This window comes from Macadamia integrifolia, chromosome 14, assembly GCF_013358625.1.
Source record: "Macadamia integrifolia cultivar HAES 741 chromosome 14, SCU_Mint_v3, whole genome shotgun sequence".
NCBI classification, from domain to species: domain Eukaryota; kingdom Viridiplantae; phylum Streptophyta; class Magnoliopsida; order Proteales; family Proteaceae; genus Macadamia; species Macadamia integrifolia.
The window spans coordinates 3,702,229-3,711,778 of NC_056570.1; the positions used below are offsets into that span (position 1 = coordinate 3,702,229).

A 9,550-nucleotide genomic window follows, 5' to 3' on the forward strand; every position below is an offset into this window, starting at 1 on the left:
AGAAAGATAAGCATAGTCATCTCCTATCACAAGGGATAAACACTGGCCAAACATCCGTAGCCATTGAGTGGTTGGAAATTTTTATAAGGGAATGATTATGGGCAGAACGACAGCTGCTAGCGTAGTTGACTTAAAACTAGTGCAGTAGAGCCTAGGCCCTAGGAAGATTCGAGTTTAATACCTATTGTTCCTCGGCTAGTCTAGGACCCCCCCCCACAAGTGACATTTTAAGCACAATGATTAGGTGGGCTCAAGGTATGATGACCCAAACCCGGAATGAGGGTAAGAGTCCACCCTCACAAATGGAGATCTCACGATCACATTTTTCCTAACTTGCATGTGACTAAAAGTCCCTTTTTTTTTTTTTCATCCAAGCAGTTTTTTCTCTCAAGTATGCAAAAATCTATTTTACATCAAAATAACTCAAGGGGGAGGGGATCCACACACGTTGGATGTCTTGGAGACCTCTTCCCAATCCAAGTGTGAAAAAAAAGAAAAAAAGGAGAGAGAGATGAGAGATTAGAGAGAGTAAGAGAGGAAAGATCGAAGACGAGAGAGAGAGAGAGAAGAAAGGAAGAGATTCAAGGAGGGCCATACCTGTAGGGAGATGATCAAGGTTGCAATCAAAGAGCCCTTCTAGCTGCCATTGAGAAGACGAGCTAACCACAACAAAGGTAGGAAATCGATACCCCTTCTACATTAGAATTAGTATTTTTCTTTTTAGGTTTGAAGAGTAAGATCTTTTAAAGCTTATGCTAGGGGGGATTTTCCTTGGTTATATGATAATGCATTTCAGTTATATCTTATAATAACTCTAGGAAGGGTTTGTAGTTTTTTATTTGAGGAATCTCATGATTTAGATTAGATATTTTTGCCTTGTCAAGGAGACTGGTTTGATATGTAGTGTATATTAAATTTTTATAAAATTATGTGATAATAACTAGGAGTTACAAATTTTTTATTTAAATGGTTTTCATAAATATGTAGTGTAGAATTTTATTTCATTTTTAATTCGTTTTGTACAAAAAAAAAAAAGGTTTTGGGCCTGTTCTACAAAAGAGACAGATTTACGACACGGTTTTGGGTAGACTCAATACCCTCTTAAAAAATTATTTCTTGACATGATATATTTTGTACATATTTGAAAAATAACTATAGTCACCCACGAGAAAGAATAACGCAATTTGGCTCGCATAAGGGATAGTTATGTATTTGTTTCTACCATACCTTAGAAATCTGACAGATTCTGAATACTGGGATTGGACCTTAGGAATAATCAATCTAGGAATATATATATATATATATTGTCTAATTTCCTTGCATGTGATAACCCTAAAAGTATACTTTTATCCATAAAAAATTCCAATCCTTTTGATTTACAGAAGAGGGATAAAATGAATTTCTATCGAACCGTGGTCAATTCTGTCTAGTGCATAGGTCCAATGCATATGTTATATATATATATATATATATTGAATGATTTGAAGACTGACTTAGAATATGAACCCTTCTAATGATTTATATCTTTTTTTATTATAGTTTCACCCATAAAAATCCCCAATCCATTTGATTTATGAAAGATAGAGAAAAATATATTTTACTGGACTATAGTCAAATCTGTCCAGTGCATATACCAATTCTTGTGTCTGTATTTTGGATGCTTTAAAGACTAATTTGGAGTATTCACCCATCTAACGATTTGTATCTCTATTTGTTTACTGCTATCCTTAAAAATCCTAGACCCATTTGGTTTTTCAAAAAGGGGGAAAGGTAATTTCAATACACTGTGATCATTTTGGTTTAACAGAAATAGTCAAAGTGCAGTACCCAATGTTAAAACCTATTTTGAAAGGCCTCAAAGACCTAATCTAGAGATAAGTCCTACTGATAATCTATTGTATTTTAAGTCTATTTTAAGGATATTTAATTTATTTTATATCGATTATCTATATTAGATGTTATGGAAGTAGAAAACAATTAAACATTGGATTGAGCATAATCTAAAAAATATGAATGTAATGTGTTAGGTGAGCATATTTAGGGACTATATACTCTGTAACGCCCCGGTCTCATCAACCTTGCACAATATTATCCTCTTTGGCCCATGGGTCTCAAGGCTTTAAAACACGTTGTGTCACGTTAAGGAGGATAGAGGTTATTAATTAGTCCAGGAATCTCTTCCTAGGCGATGTGAGACTAAAGTTTGCACACCCTCACCGATCTCCCAGGCAGGTTTGGTACTTACCGTATTCTTAGGTGTCACAATTTTACTCCTTTTGGCACAGTATCCCCGTTGTGGCCCCACACTCTATCGGGGTCGCTCTGATACCACACTGTGACGACCTAAACCTGGGATAAGGGTAAGAGTCCCGGGCACGAGGGTGGTGATGGAGAACCTTAGGGAAGAGAGGGGAAATCAGAGTAGAGAGGGGGAAAAAGGAGAATCACACTCAACACATTCATTCAATAATCAAAATCACTCTCTAAATCTTCAATCGATTACAGCCAATATATAGGAAAATAGGAACATGATATTAGAAACTTAACTGAAATGGAAACTAGCCTAAACTAGGAAACAACTATAAAAAGGAAACCAAAGCAAGGAAGTAAATCCTACTCCTACGTTCAAGTCTGGAAAATAAAAACATGAAATAAAATACTAAGTAAACTACTAATTTTATTTCCAACCCTTGTTGGACCAAAACCTTGGGTTGGACCGGTTCTTCTTGGCTCTTGGTTTCCAAAGCTGGTCACGCTAGTCCAACTAAGAAAGGGCAGCCATATCTGTATCAACTCTCCTCCTCTGAAAAGAACTCAACTCCGTTGAGTTAGGGAAAGGACCAAGAAGACCGTCTGAAGGAATACGCTGAATGAGGAATGATCCCACCATCTTCTTGAGCTTAATTTCAGGGAGATCTTTGGCAGGATGAAACTTCATAGTCTTGTTGGCATGCTTGAAGGCATAGGTATTGGTATAGCCACAATGATGTACTTTCTTATCAAATAACCAAGGTCGACCAAGAAAGATATGGCACACCTTCAGAGGGAGGACAACACATTGGACTGTATCCTTAAATCCACTAATAGAATATGTGACCAAGCACTTATCTGTGATTTTGAGATTAGTGTTGTTCACCCAAGCAACCTTGTAAGGATTAGGATGTGGTTCTGTATTCAATCCCAACTTACGAACAGCGTCTTCAGAGACAACATTAGTGCAACTGCCTCCATCAATGACCAAGATTAGCAACTGATCATTGCACTTCACACGAGTCTGAAAAATACTACTGCGGTGCCAATTTCATTTTCAGTGGCCTTCTGAGTGGTCAACACATGACGAATGATATAAAAAGGATGTTGGTCTTCGTCACTGAGAGTGTCATTGACTTCACCTGTTGCACGCCCTTCTCTTAAATCAACTGTGTCAGAACCAAGTTGCTCTTCGAGAATATATGGTATAGGAGAATCCTTATCAATAAAAGCAACCAAACGGCTGGGACATTGAGCACTGATATGTCCAAATCCATGGCATGAGTAGCACCGAACTATAAATTTTGAAGAATCGAAAGGTTTATCTGAACCACGCCGAGGGGGTGAGTATGGATGAGTAGGCCGTTAAGATGACATTTCAGAGACATGTCGAGGTGGAGAATACGGACGACTAGGTCATGAAGAGGCCATAGATGTAGCACTAGCCTGTGGTTTGCTAGATGACCTTTCTTGGGTAGGAAACTGTTGCCAAATGGAACTAGTACCTCGAGAAAAAGTATCTGTAAAATTTCTCCGGTTGTATGGGTGTTTCAGACTTTCCTCAACCTGATATGCTACTTGTACGTCGTCTTCCATGGTAGGTAGTCGACTAGATGCAAGGGCAGCACTAAGTTGAGGGTGCAAACCATTGCGAAATTGTGTCACTAATACTTCTTCATCCCACTCAAAATCAGAACGAGTGGCCAAATAATAAAATCTAGCAACATACTCTTCAACGGTCATATTCTCTTGTTTCAACTGTGCAAACCTGAGATGCATGCGTTGCTTGTAATCAGAAGGCAAGAATTGCCGATTCATGATTTCATACATTTCAGCCCAAGTAGTGACCAAACCAATACCTCGAGTTCGGTTCTGTTATTGTTGCTTGATCCACCAGACTCGGGCCGTGCCATTCAGTTTGGCCTCTACAAATAGGGTCTTTCGAGCCTCAGTCAACCCACACCATCTGAAGAATATATCTAAGCTGTGAATCCAGTCAAGGTACAACTCTGGATTATTGTCTCCATAAAAATCAAGGACATCCAATTTTGCTATTTCTGCTCCATCATCATGTCTACCAATGTCATATGGTGGTGGAGGTGGTGGTGGTAATGTTACTGACGGATCCTGTGGAGTGGTGTTGGAAGAATCCCCAGATTGAATGGGACTCTTTCCTTTATCTGCTGCCACCAAACGATCAATAGAAACTTGCATGGATCCCATGGAAACTTGCATAGATTCCACCATTATTTTTAGAGATGTGACCATGTTAGTGAGAGCATCAAATTTTGTATCAGTTTCTCCTTTATAAGAATTCAGCTGTTGAACAACTTCATTATTGGCTACCATGGTGATGATTAACAAAATAGCACTTAGGAATATATGGTAGAATAGTAAATAATATTTTTTTTTTTGGAAAGGAACACAAAGGACAGTCACGTAACTCACGTTCACGTATGGGTGGGGCAAACTTGGAAGTTAAAAGAAACAATTAGGACAGAAAAGGAAAAAAAAGGAGGAAGGGAGGGGTATTTGAGGAATAACAGAAGAAATAATTAGGAAAGCAAGTCGTGGACTTCGACGGTGGGAAGCAGTGACGGAACTACAGGGAGCTTCAGCTGTGGAAACTTCTGAAATTAGGTATGTTCTCCTCTTCTCTCTCTTCTTCTTCTACTTTGAAACGATGCTCTTCTTCTTCTGTCTTCTGTTTCTTCTTGCTTCTTCTCGTTTCTGCGCTGCTTCTCTTTTTTTTTTTTTTTTTTTTTTGCATATCTGTTTCGCTCATCTCTTCTCGTTTCTTTCCTTCTTCTTCGTCGAATTCTCTCTTCTTGATGCTCTTTGTTTTTTATTATTTTCTTGGCTTTGATATGCCGTCTCGCTGCCTCTCTTCTCTCTTTCTTCCTTCGCTCCCTTTCTGGTTCTGTTTTACTCTCTTTATGCCTCTTTTTTTTTTTTTTGGAACAAGAACCCGGGAGAGGGTGTTTGGACTGAGACTGGAAAAAAAAAAGAGGTCGATGGAGTTGTTGTTTGGCTTCTCTATTTGCAGCAGAGTTTTTTTTTTTTTTTTTTTTGAGCTGATGGAAGTCAGTAGGCCGAGACGGAGGTTCAACAGAGGCCTCGGTGGGGTTGATAGGGGTGGGATTGGGGTTTCTAGCCTGGGACGATGGGTATGAAAGGATTTTTTTTTTTTTTTTGGCTATTCTCTGTCACGGTAGAACCAAAAACAGAGAATGGGAAAAGGAAGAGAACGAAGGAGGATCCTTCGGCTCTGATACTAAGTTGATGGAAAGCCTTTAGGAAAGAAATGGAAAATCAGAGTAGGAAGGGGAAGGAGGGGAATCACACACTTCACTGGTGCACAAACTCAACATCTTTACTCAATAATCAAATCACTCCCTAAATCTTCTATCGATTACAGCCAATATATAGGAAAATAGGAACACGAAATTAGAAACTTAACTGAAATGGAAACTAGCCTAAACTAGGAAACAACTATAAAAAGAAAACCAAAGCAAGGAAATAAATCCTACTCCTACGTTCAAGTCTGGAATATAAAAGCATGAAATAAAATACTAAGTAAACTACTAATTTTATTTCCAACCCTTGTTGGACCAAAACCCTGGGCTGGACCGGTTCTTCTTGGCTCTTTGCTTCCAAAACCGGTCATGCTGGTCCAACCAAGAAAGGGCAGCCGTATTTGCATCAGTTTCAAATCAGATTTCATCACATTCTTGACATATCTCTCACTACATTTGAAAATTTGTTTATTTCCTTCTTTTGTGAACTTCAAGTTCTGAATATGAATATTGGTAAGGTCTATGTGCTCCTGCTATTGGAAGGAATTTCGACTTTTAAAAAATTGATTGCAATTGCTAACTTTTTTTGCTTATTTTCTTTTCCTAAAATAGGGGGTTTTCCATCTGATTAATACAAAAATGCCTCTATTTCTACAGGACAAATCAACATTTACTATTTTTGGGCTCTCTGCTGCAATTTGTTGCTTAAATTTGCCGCTGCGAAGTGTTAAAACTGATGCAAAGGGTAACACAATGCCCACCAATTACGGAAAAGGATATACACAAGAGAATCAAGATTTATGCAAAGAAAAGTTTGGAAACTGGTACTATGAATGCCACAAATTAGGAAGAATTCTAATAGGCATGGTATTTGGATCCAATTAGCTCTCTTGACTCCCATGGATTATATTCTAGAAATATCTGCTGGATTCCTAAGTTGCATCACATACACAGGGGGGGGGGAAATAGTGTCTACAACTGATCTTCACGTATGTAAGTCAAAGTTTCCCTTTTGCTTCTCCATTTCTATTTTCATTATTTATTCTGTTTAAAACTATTGTCTTTTGTTTCAATCATTCCAGGTAATATTTTATGATCCACCCACATTTGAATGCATCATTTCTCTCTGACTTCTGGGTGTTCACTGGAGGAAGTAAAATTGCCCCTTAAGAGACCTGAGTGGGTCAGCAAACTAAATCAAAAGCAGCCACTCCCTGACATGGTAAGATTATTATATAGACTCTGATTGCAAAGTCCATTTCATGAATTGTTTCTGATTCTTTTGATCTTTCTCCAAATATTTTCTTATTTATATAGTTAAAAAAAAAATCTGAAATACAGGATACAGTTGTCCCGGCAATTAATAGCGCATATGCTGCAAAAACATCATTTGAGAGTCATTTGCTTGTTGTGGCTGGTTTCTATTGTGTGGCATGGAGCCATGTTTGTAGCTTCTTTCTGCACTTTATTTTATATAGTTCTTCAGTTCTGTCATGGCCTTCTGAGCTACCGATCAGATTCATTGGGTTACAAGATCTTAGCAAGGGTATGCAGACATACATGGAAGAATGTCCATATCTGCAGCTATCAGCTTCTATATTAGTCAACCGTTGGTCAATCTAGTGCTTCAGGTAATCTCACAACTTTTCTCAAAATATAGTTGAACGAGAACCATGACTTGCGGCTCCGTTTGCTTGCAAGGGGAATTTAAAGGGAATGGAAGTGAAATTTTCATACTTAAAAAAAGGAATGTTTATAATCATTACCCCATATGATTCAATGTGATCATATAAACTACTTGATTTTTTTTAACCATATTTGGTAATGATACATTTTACATATAATTTTTATTTTACATATGAAAGCAAATGGTTTTGGATGTAAAGTAAAGTGAAATTTTATAACCAAATATGGAGTGATTTGAAGTAATGATATAGTCACATGGGGTAATGATTACATATATTTCTTTTTTAAGTATGAAAATTTTACTTCCCTTCCCTTTAATTCCCATTGCAATCAAATATAGCCTACATTGTACAGAGTCATCTCTTACCATGATATTGTCCATTGTTAATGGGATTTCCTGGGCCAAATTTGATTGGATTGTCAAATATTCATGACCAATTAATTTCTCAGGTAGCCAGATGATTTGAAATACTTTATGGATGGCTAGAGGATTTATAATTCAGGTGATTATAATCATCTGAATGGGTTGAATTTTGGCCTAGGAGATACGCATGATGTGATGCATTAAATGGTGCATCATGATTGATCCTTCTTCTTTTGTGTTGCTGGAGGGATAGTCATGATCTAAGCACATATTGCTGTCTTAATTTTGTGAAGGGGTCGCTTTATAACTTACTTTGTCCTTCCAATTTTATCTTATTTGTAGGTCTCAAGCAAGTGTGGATATGTAGAGAGGTCAAGTGTAGCTGTTGATATTCTTTTGGGAAATTTGGATGGCTCTATGTTGTTAGTCATGAACAATTTGGTTCAGGTTTCAAACTGAATATGGAGCTAGCAGGTAAAATTAGTATATAGACACACAACTCTGATCCATATCCATATCCATATCCGCAGCTGTCAGCTTCTGCATTGATCAACCGTTGGTCAATCTGGTGGTTTCAGGTAATCTCACAACTTTTCTCAGATTGGTCAATCTGGTGGTTTCAGGTAATCTCACAACTTTTCTCAGAATATAGTTTTATAATGATCCAGTTGAACCAGAACCATGACTTGCATGGTACAGAGGCATCTCTTACCTCTTGGAGATCATTCTTTCAAGAGGTAACAAAAGATGATGGAATGCTTGGAAAAATTGTGCCATGCAAAATGCATGACCTGGTGCAAGTTTGATCGTAGATTTTTCTTCTTTATGTAGCAAGATAATCCAAGAGAAGCTTGGCAAAATGAAGATTGGCAAAATATGTCGGGGATCTAATTTTCAATGACATCAGAGAGGCTTCAATTCTTCTTTAATGTCATGTGAGGATTCTTCGGTTGATGAGCTTCTAATGCAAAGACAACTTGGTACTTCGACCTCTAATCCGAACCAATCTAGAATTATTGAAGTAAAGTGGGTGTTTCCAGACCTTTCAGTGAAATGCTGCTTATTGGGTATATCTTCAAATTACTGTGCAGATTTTTCAACCTTCTTCCTTGGGCTGGAATTGGCGAAATAGAAAGGAGCTATTCATTTATGGATGCATGGAAAATGATTCAAGTGCAATGTTTATTTGTATTACTAATCAAACAATCCCATGGAGATTCCGGCAAAAATGGGATTATTACAAGCCTTTTCCAACATTCAGTCTCTTGGAGGATGTCGCACTCTGACAGGGAAATGAATTCAGTGGCGGATACAATGGCTAAAAAAAGTGCCCCTCTTTGGTTTTTTTATTTTTATTTCCTAGGTTGTTTGGGAATCTGTTTATTTATTTATTTTTTATCTTAATATGTTGGTTGGCTCATGGAGCTGCTGATGGCCATGCCGAAGGTGGTTCCTTGGGTATTTCAGTTTTTGGTTTGTCTTTTAGTTTCTGCTGATGGCTATACTGAAGGTGGAACTATTAGACATCATATATTTTTTTTGTTATCCATTCGGATATGTCTGGACATTTTAAGTTGTACAGCCTCATCTATTTTACTATAATCTTTGTTGATCATTAATTAATTAATAAATAAATAATAGCCAGATAATCCAGAGCCCTATTACAGAGATGCTGGTTGAAAATCCTATAGAGATCTGTTTGCGTGATCAAGGGGTATGGATTCTCTTCCCACATGGGTGAAAGCCACTCATTTAGAATCCATGGGGCTACGAAATGTGCCTTGAGTCAAATGCTTCAGGCTTAAACCATTGTTTCAAGTGTTGGGATTGGACTGGCATTGACTAGCATGGATCTGCCAATCCAAATTGGGAAATAGACCAATTTGGGGTCAGCATCGGTTCAAAATCTGTCTGAGTTTTAAAAGACTGGAACAGGTTGGGCCCATAAACCCTT

The 9,550-nt window shown here is 37.7% G+C and overlaps 1 long non-coding RNA gene across 8 annotated transcripts; it reads left to right on the forward strand.

Moving 5' to 3' along the window:
• Positions 1 to 6,202: 6,202 nt before the first annotated feature.
• Positions 6,203 to 9,195, forward strand: LOC122061045. 8 transcript variants are annotated; one of them, XR_006134540.1, is made up of 6 exons: positions 6,203 to 6,539; positions 6,629 to 6,768; positions 6,888 to 7,177; positions 7,683 to 7,735; positions 7,939 to 8,576; positions 8,688 to 9,195. It is a non-coding gene; the product is annotated as an uncharacterized LOC122061045 (long non-coding RNA). The 8 variants fall into 8 exon arrangements; XR_006134542.1 differs by lacking the exon at positions 7,683 to 7,735 and having other exon boundaries at positions 7,939 to 8,333; positions 8,428 to 8,576; XR_006134537.1 differs by lacking the exon at positions 7,683 to 7,735 and having other exon boundaries at positions 7,939 to 8,174; positions 8,220 to 8,576.
• The last annotated feature ends 355 nt before the right edge of the window (positions 9,196 to 9,550 follow it).